The following is a 9,733-nucleotide window of genomic DNA, read 5'->3' on the forward strand; positions in this document are numbered from 1 at the left end:
TAATTTAGAATCCATGTGTGGTAATATTAACAGAACCACCTACCACCTGCCTGACATGTTAAAACCCACGCTGGGTACCAAGAGCACTTGTGGTTTTATGACAGTCACAGCACGACCTGCCCTGAGGACCAGCGCTCACTCCCTCTCTCTGCAGAGACCTCTGCTCCCGCCTTCCACCCACCCGATGGCCAAAGCAGAACCGGCTCCTTTGCAGAGTCCAAGGATGAAACAAACCAGAGAGTTCTAGAGAAGGTTTTTATTATCCAAGAGCTAAATTAGAGCCTTGATATAACACAAAGCATCCGGTAGTGACTGCAATCTTCTTCCCCTCTACAATCATCCCTTTAACAGGGATGGGCCTTTAACCAGAGCAGTCATGTGTGATGCTGACCTTGGGACCCGTCAAGGTCATTCTAGTTCACAGCTTCTCTGCCCACATCTGTGTCTGTTCCTAAAGGCGTCCCATGCGGAAGTGTGGACTAATCCTCCTGGCCTTATGTTCCCATGACAGGAGACATTTGTGGATTGAGAATACAATGCAGGGACCCAAACAAAACGGGCCTGGGAGTAAAGATACAATGAACCTTTCCACAGTGAAGGCAGGCGCTTCTGCTTCCGGCAATGCGATAGACTGCAGAGCGAAAACACCCTGCTATGAAATACCCAGAAATGCTGCAAGAAACATAATAAATGTCCTTTGAAATACATGGATGGGTCCACAGAAAAGTAAAAAGACCTAGAGCCAAACATTTTGGAGAGTGTGTTCATTTTCTATCACTGCCATAACAAATGACCCCAAACTTAGTGGCTGAAAATGACATAAGATTTATGTACTTATAGTTTTGAGGGTGAGAAGTCCACCACTGGTCTCGCTGGGCTGCATTCTATGGGAGGATCCACTTCTGTAGCTTTTGCAGTTTCTGGAGGCCACCTGCATTCCTTGGCTCAGGGCCCGACCTCACCTTCACGGCCAGCGTTGCCTTCCTCTGACCATTTTTCTGTAGTCACACCACCCTCTGACCCTCTTCTGCCTCCTTCCCCGACTTACATGGCTCCTGTGATTCCTTGTATCAGGCCCTCTGAGATTCCCTCTTTGCCATGTCCTCTAGCATATTCTGGAGATTAAGATGCAGAAATCTTTGGGGTGAGGGACATTATTCTACCACATGGAGAACACCAAAGTCCAAAATAAAAGGGGGGGGGGCTAACACTTTGGCTGCCTTGGATGGGGGAGGTTAGCAGTTTCCAAAGGGCTTGCATTTCAATGACCATGAAGGCAAGAGAAGCCGGAGCACAGCAGAGGGGATTTAGAACTGAGCACCCACCCTCATAAAAAGCTAGGAGCCTTAAACCTTTTCACTTTCAAAGAATACACAAAAATCTGTCCAGTGGCAAAAAAAAAGGGGGGGCTACAAAAGAATTTGTCTCAAATTGTCTTAAAATGTGCCCATGGGGATACACAGCCACAGGCCCGCCCTCATGCATTGACCTTCCAGGAACCCAATGCTGAGAAACAAGTAAACAGCAGCTCTGTGCTGTGAACATCACTGGGGTATCTGGCAAAAGCAACTATAGAGCTCCTTTAGGGAACCCTTCCTCAGTATGGGCTGCATGTGTTCTACAGCTAAGGCCCCACCCACGGGGATGTGCAGTCCAGACCCACAGAGCAAGCAAGGAACAAGCCATTGTGAGCAAAAGCCAACAGAGATGAGGAGCCACTGAACCAGACTCCCAAGAACTGGAGACAACAGAACAGGTAGATACAGATTGTAAAGTAATTACATTGAAGATCATCAAAGAATTAAGGAAGGAGTCAGAGCATGATATAGGAGCAAGATGCTATTAAAATATATTACTAGGCTTGCTTAAAAATGAACCAAATAGTGTTTATAGGATGGAAAATAATGGTTATTGAAATGGAAAATTCAATGGACAAGTCAGCTGAAGAGGGCAATAGTGAACTGGAAAATAAGTCTGAAGAAATTCCTGAGAGTGCCACTCGGGAGAGATGGAGATGGAAATTTTGCAAGAAAAGATAAGAGACATGGAAGACAGAATGAGAGGTCCAACTTCTGCTTAATAGAAGTTCCTGAAGGAATGTATGGAAAGAAGAGGAGAAAGAACAGTTTTTCAGAGAGATAATGGCTGAGAATTTTCCATAATTGATGAAGGACATGAATCTTCTAATTTAGGGAGTAAAATGAGCTGTAAGTAAGAGAAATAAAAATAATGAAATTGGAGAACTTTAAGGACAAGGACAGCCAGAAAGAAAAGATAAATTGCTACAAAGTACAGCTAGACTGACCTCAGACCTCTCAATAGCAATAACCAAAGCCTAAAGACAGCAGAATAATATCTTCAAAATGCTGAGAAAGGGGGCTTCCCTGGTGGTGCAGTGGTTGGGAGTCCACCTGCTGATGCAGGGGACACGGGTTCGTGCCCCGGTCCAGGAAGATCCCACATGCCGCGGAGCGGTTGGGCCCGTGAGCCATGGCCGCTGAGCCTGTGCGTCCAGAGCCTGTGCTCCGCAACGGGAGAGGCCACAACAGTGAGAGGCCCGTGTACGGCAAAAAAAAAAAAAGCTGAGAAAAAATAACCATTAATAGAGAGTTTTATACTCAACTAAATGACTCAAGAAGGAGGTGACCTCTAGCTCTAGTTACAAATGTACAGGACAAACAGAGGACAGAAGAACATGCTAAGTGAGACTGCAGGATGAGCTCAACAATGCTCAGATTGTGGGAAATTACTCAGGACAGACACCTTGGTTTCCTCAACAAATAAATTTCAAGGAAATCTTGAAAAAGAAAGAAAAAAGAGGAAGAAAAAGAGAACCCTAAAAGACACTTAAGAGACATATCAGTCAGTCTCAGTGATTGGGTCTCATCTGAATTGATTCAAACTATTTTTGTAAATTATAGTCATGAAACAACTACAAGTTTGAACACAGACTGGATATTTAATAATAATAATGAATCATTAAATTTGTATGTGTTATTATGGTATTCTGAGGTTTTTCTTTTAATAATCCTTATGGTTTATTAACAGATGTAATGATACTATGTGTGGGGTTTGCTTCAAAATAATCTAGTGAGTGAATATGCATAAGGCCAGATTGATTATGAGTTGACTTTTGTTGAGGTTGGATACATCAGGGTTCGTTATTCTATTTATGATGGTTGTTTGAAATTTTTCACAATAAAGATACAATAATAACAGTTATCATAAAATAAATTATAAAATAAATAGAGGGACTTCCATGGTGGTCCGGTGGTTAAAACTCCACGCTTCCAATGCAGGGGACATGGGTTCAATCCCTGGATAGGGAACTAAGACCCCACATGCTGCATGGTGTGGCCCAAAAATAAAATAAATAGAATTATTTTCTACTATAAAATAAATATTTTCTATTATAATTATAATTTGTATAATTATAAAATAAATTCTCTTGAAAGTCTTCTTCCAAGTTGAAAACATTATGTTTCTTAATTGTGTTTGTATTTCTGTAGGCATGTTCCTTTCTGGTATGTACTTTAACTTTCCAAGTAGTTAAATTATTATAATTAGATATACCATATTAACTAGAAATTGTAAGAGCATAACTAAAAAGAAACATCTAAATGAACCAGTTGGAACTGCTAATAGTCCATGATCCAACCAGTTATAATAGAATAATTCTGCATTCTTCTGTTGATAGGAGTCCAAGTAACAGGAAATTTCTGGATCAGATGCAGCTGTTGTTTATAATGTTGTATGTGGCTGACAAAAGTAAACTAGTTTCTAAATTTCTATTACACATTTTGTTCCTGAGATTTTAAAAATTTATGATCCTCTCTTAATTACTTCTACAGAGTGTTGGTCCCCATCTAGTTTCACAAATCTGGAAATTTTTTTTCTATTGCATTTATAAAACGTTTTTAATTGATGAAGGATAAATCAATTTTTGATGCAATTTAAAGTGGATGCATCTCGTTGGATTGTGGATGATTGTACTTCATTTGTTTGTGGTGAGTGATTATGCATGAATTTAATTTCAAGCTATGATGATTGATAGTTATAAAACTGGGAATAAATACATATTTCCTGCGATCGCAAACTTCTGCACTGTACCAGAAGAAAAAGGTAAAATTCTAAAGATATTTAAAAAAAGTCTTCTTCCAAGAGAACAGATAGATAAATTGTGCTGTATTAATATAATAAAATACTATAAAGAGTTAAAATGAAAGAAACAGAACTACATGTAACAACATGAATAACTCACTTAAAACAACGCTGAGAGGAGAAAAAAAGCAGGTTGCAGAGTGATACAGTGTGCACTATTTATATAAAATTTGAAAACATGACAAAAATGAGCACAAAATAAAGAGACTTCCAGTAAAATATTGAGTTTACTACTAACAGATTTTTATTGCTAGAACTTCTAAGTGATGTACTTCAGGAAGAAAGAAATTAAAACCGGAAGGAAGATCCGAGATGCAGGAAATAAATGAGTATTTACTATATAAAACCATAATTACAATAATGAGTAATATAGAGGATAGGAAAGGTGAAACTAAAATACTGGACGACAAAAACATAAGACAGAAGGGGGTGACCTTCAAGAAGAAGCAGAGATACGGAGTCATTTTAAACTTTGTTAAGCATGTGTGTTAAAATTTTAGGCGTAATCATTAAAGAGTAGAACTAGAATGCATAATTTCCAAGTCAGTAGGGCGGGGTAAAGGAAAGACAACTCAATCCAGTCAAAGAGAAGTCAGGGCTTCCCTGGTGGTGCAGTGGTCAAGCATCTGCCTGTCAATGCAGGGGACATGGGTTCAAGCCCTGGTCTGGGAAGATCCCACATGCCACGGAGCAACTAAGCCCATGCGCCACAACTACTGAGCCCGCATGCCACAACTACTGAAGCCCACGTGTCTAGAGCCTGTGCTCCACAACAAGAGAAGCCACTGCAATGAGAAGCCCACACACCGCAACAAAGAGTAGCCCCCGCTCGCCACAGCTAGAGAAAGCGCGCATGCAGCAACAAAGACCCAACGCAGCCAGAAATAAATAAATAAATTTATAAAAAAACAGAAAGTCAGGAAAAGAGTCAAAGGAGGAGGAGGAGATAAAGAGAAAGCACAAAATAAAAAGCTAAAAATAATTTCAAATGTATCAGTGACCACAACAAAGGTTAAGAGTTAAAGGACAGGGGGTGGGGGAAGGATGGAGTGGGAGTTTGGGGTTAGCAGATGCAAGCTATTACATAGAGAATGGATAAACAACAAGGTCCTACTGTAGAGCACAGGGAACTGTATTTGATAATCCTGCAATAAACCATAATGGAAAAGAATATGAAAAAGAGTGTATATATGTGTATAACTGAATCACTTTGTTGTATAGTAGAAATTAACACAACATTGTAAATCAACTATACTTGAATAAAATAATTTTTTTAAAAAAAAGAGTTAAATGACAGAGATCACCAAGTGGGATTTTTTAAAAATCCAGCTATACTCTGTTTACAAGAGACACATCTAAAACAAAAGAAAACTATATGATTGAAAGTAAAAGACTGTGGAGATGGGAACTAATAGGAAGAGAAATGTCACGTAAATATTAACAAATAAGGTTGGGATGGCTAAATCATTGTCAGATAAAAATAGACTTTAAGGCCAAAGTACCTGGAGGGACCGAGAGCATTACCACATAATGATAAACGGAACAGTTCACCAGGAAGATAAAAAAACACTCGGATACATCTAAAAACATGAACTCAAGCTATATTACGCAAAAACTGACAACTCCACAATCAGAGCGGGAATTTTTAAGACACCATTTTCAGTGATGGATAGGCAAACATTAAGAAGTATACAGATGTTTTCAACAGCACAACAGCAAGCCTGGCATAATAAGGCAGATGTGGAACCCTGAACCCAGCAAGCATCATGGAACATTTTCATAAATTAACCCTGTATGAGGCCACAGAGCAAGTCCCCACACCATGCAGATCCCAGGACAACTAAATTAGCACTTTAAAGGAAAAGCTTGCAGAACTAGAAGACACGGGGCTCTAAGCAGCTGTCAGGAACTGCCGCCCACCCCAACCCTACTCCACTCCAGGCAGGGTTCAGTGTCCATTCTACACCGGCGCTGCCCCTGGTCTGCAAGAGCCAGGAAGCCCAGGCGCATACTTCCGTGTTGGTGGCTGGCATCCAGTGGGGGCCGGTCCTATCCCTGGCTCAACTCAAAGCCAGGCCCCAGATCTGTGGACAGGAGCAGTGACCAAGGGACCAGGATCTTCCCCCCCTACCCAGAATGTCTCTTTTCAGGTAAGCTGCAACAGCTGCAAACAGAGCAGTGGGTGGCAGGGACCCCACATTCCCCTCCCCCAGCTGAGCGAGGGGGGCTTCCAGAGACACTCAGAGGGAGCCTGATTCCCCTTGCCTGGAGTCTGCGGGCTCCCGAGACCTGAGGCCAGCTCCCACCACCTGCAAGTGAGCCCACGCAGCACTGGACACACGGGGAGGAGATGATACCCACTAGGGTGGAGACAACAGGGAGCCAGGCAGGGGGTTAGATTCTGGCCAGGAGGAGAGCTGGGAGGGGCCCCGCGACCCAGGCTGGATGCCCAGGGCTGAGGGGACAGTCACGAAGCCGCCTGGAGGAGAGGCCCTGCAGCTGCAGGTTTTCATTTAGGAAGCCCCAGAGGAGTGGAGGGACACCCGCCCGGGCCGGAGAGCCTGATGCCACGTCTCCTGCATCAGACGGGAGCAAGCTTCCCGCCCTCCTTCCTCCTGACAGCTCCAAACTCAGAGAAGACAGATAGCCTGAGGGCTGCGGGGTGGGGGGTGGGGGCAACGCAGAAAAGGAAGAAGAAGACAACCTCCCCCCACCCCCCGCTCAGGCTCCCAGCCGGAGCTGCCCAGAGCTGGGGGAGTGGAAGTGCCCAACTTTACACGAAGTTCTGGGATGTTTATTTACACCGGACTGGACGTTTTCATCCGTGATTGAGAGTGTTACAGTGGCTAAAAGTAACTGGAGGTTTTTTCCTTTTCTAGGAGTGATCTAAAACGTATTAAAACTGCCCAAGCTTTCATCTGAGGCTAGAAGTGACCACAGCACCGGTTCGAAGGGACGCCCGTGAGAGAGGGTATGTTGTTTTCAGTCTCACCCTGAAAATTCTGCCCAGCCAGGAGCTGGGGATGCCAGTCTGCTGGCAGCTCTGGTTTTGCCAGCTGGGCATTCCCACCGCCCCCCTCCTCCTTTGGTCAGGGCACTTATGGATCAGAAGGCAAGCCAGTCAAACGCCTTGGGGAAGGGGACCCTCCAGCTGGGATGCCGGTCACTCAGAGATCCTGCAGCCAAGGCCCTTAGACAGTGCTTCCTGGCTCCTGGCTGATCAGCTCTTCCTTCAGTTTGGTGACTGGCCCCAGCTCCCGTCCCCCCCGGGTCTGCCTCTTGCTTCTGACCACCACAGTCCCCGTGGGCACGGCTCCTGGGCCTCCGGGGGTACCCCTTGCCTTGGCCGTCTCTCAGCCTGGCCAGTTGCTGACCCCTTTAGTTTTGACCAGCACATTTTTAGAAATGGAGTTTGAAAACCTTCCTGCAGGGAGCGTACTCCGCAGGCCCTCACCACCCCCTACGGTCCCACAAACAGTGGTTTTATTCCCGGCCGACCGGCGATTCCTAGGTTCTTGTCCTCTCAAGGGAAAGAATTCAGTCAAGAGACAGAGAGCAGGTTTAGGCAGCAAGTTTTATGAAGCAAAGCATAAGTACGCTCTCCAGAAGCAGCCCTGCAGTCAGGCCAGGGCTGGGCTTATTAGAGTGGTGGCAGTCCCTCCCCACGCCCTACGTCATTTGACTGACAAGTTGATTGACAGTTTTAGGTTATATGACGTTTCTCTTACTGCGCAGGTGCTTACCACCGAGAAGCACCCAAGCGAAAAGCATGGGGGAAGGGGCGGGGCAAAAAACGCAATGCTAATTTATTATAAATACGGCATAATGGACCCTGGGTTACTTTGAGTCACCTTTTAGGTCTTGGTGCCCCTGCACCAACCTGTGTTGGCGATTTTATCCTGCTTAGTCCAGATAAGCCTGGAAACTCAGCGGTGGTCCTTGACTGGAAGAGGGAGGATCTCTGGCCGTGCTCTGATTACCAGTGGGGGGCCGGGAGAGATGACCCCCTCCAGGATGGGGCAGCACCCGCTCATGTCTGACTAGCTACCCCACAGTTTTTACCAACTTCACCCCTCCCTGGTGGCAGCACCTAGCCCTGCTCCCCTTTCCTTACTAATACCCCTGGAACTGTGCCCTGCCTTGGCTTCTCAGCTACGAGGGCTAGCTGACCCCTGTCTGGCAGGTCACTCAAATCTGAGCACAACAATTGTACTTTAGGTAGTTACATCGATGGTTTCTAACCATTATTGAAAGAGAAGGTATAGCTCCCTGAAGAACCTAATTTACAGTCAGTTTTGCTGGTTTGTAAACAGTTTGAAAAAGAAATGAACTATGAGATTATTAGTCAATCAAGTCTTTGGTTTTTGAAGACACTTTTTATTATGGAAACATTCACATGGACACAAAGCAGAGAATGGAGGCCTGAATCCTCCAGGTACCCATCACCCAGCTTCTACACTTATCAACATCGGGCCAATCTTGGTTCATCTTTTCCTCCCCCAGCCCCCCACCCCCCAACACACACACACATTACCCACCCTCCACAGCAAGCTGGGTTATTTTAAAGCAAATCCAAGATATCATAACATTCCATCCATAAACATTGCATATTTATATCTTTAAGGAAGGCCTCCAAAAGATAAGATCTCTCTTGTTAATGTAAACAACAATATGTAACAATAATCCCTTAATATCATCAAATACACATTGTTCAAATTTCCCTAATTATCCTGTAAATCTCTTCATCTATAACAGTTCCCCCTTCTTCTTTTTTCTTTTTTCTTGTCACTTATTTGTTGGGGAAATAAGTTATTTGTCCTGTAGACTTTGCTGTGGGCTGGATTTTGCTGATTGCATCCGCATGCAATTTTCACATGCCCCTCTATACCCTGTATTTCCCATAAACTGGTGGATCTAGAGACTTAACTGATTCGATTTCACTTTCTTTGGCAAGAATGCTTCACAGTTGGTGCCATGCACGTCCCGCTGGTCACACCAGGAGGCTCCTAAGGTCTGGCTGCCTCTCTCTCTGTCTGTGGAGACCAAGAGGTGGGCACAGGTGCGACCCACCTGTCTGTGCCCGTCCCTGGGCAGGGCCACACATCACTAGAGGGTCACCTTGTAGAATAAGAGTTCACCTCAAGTTTCCTGGTGTCTCAGTATTTTTAAATTTCAGTCTCCAACAGAATAAAATTGTATCTAGTTTATAAAATTTAATATATATACTGCTAACTCAAAGGAATCCAACATTTTTTCAGTTCATGACATAATTTCATATCTAACTTTACATATTTTTACAGTACTCACACTAAAGTTATTCCGTCATCACGCTTTATATACTCAAACAAATACGGTATGTGAAATTGATACTATTTCTATTTTATTTAAGGATTACTTTGCAGAATGACCAACTAAAGCGGGGAAGAAAGATTTATGGTATATATTCGTAGGAAATTGATTTGAGGGTAAGGATTATGTAAAGAGACTTGTGGAATTGAGACTAAGAGGTCTCAAGCATGAAGGCACAGAGAGAATGTTATGAAATTGTGTTTTTTACTAGCGACCAACAGGT

This window comes from Grampus griseus (assembly GCF_964374135.1).
Source record: "Grampus griseus genome assembly, chromosome: 7".
NCBI lineage: Eukaryota > Metazoa > Chordata > Mammalia > Artiodactyla > Delphinidae > Grampus > Grampus griseus.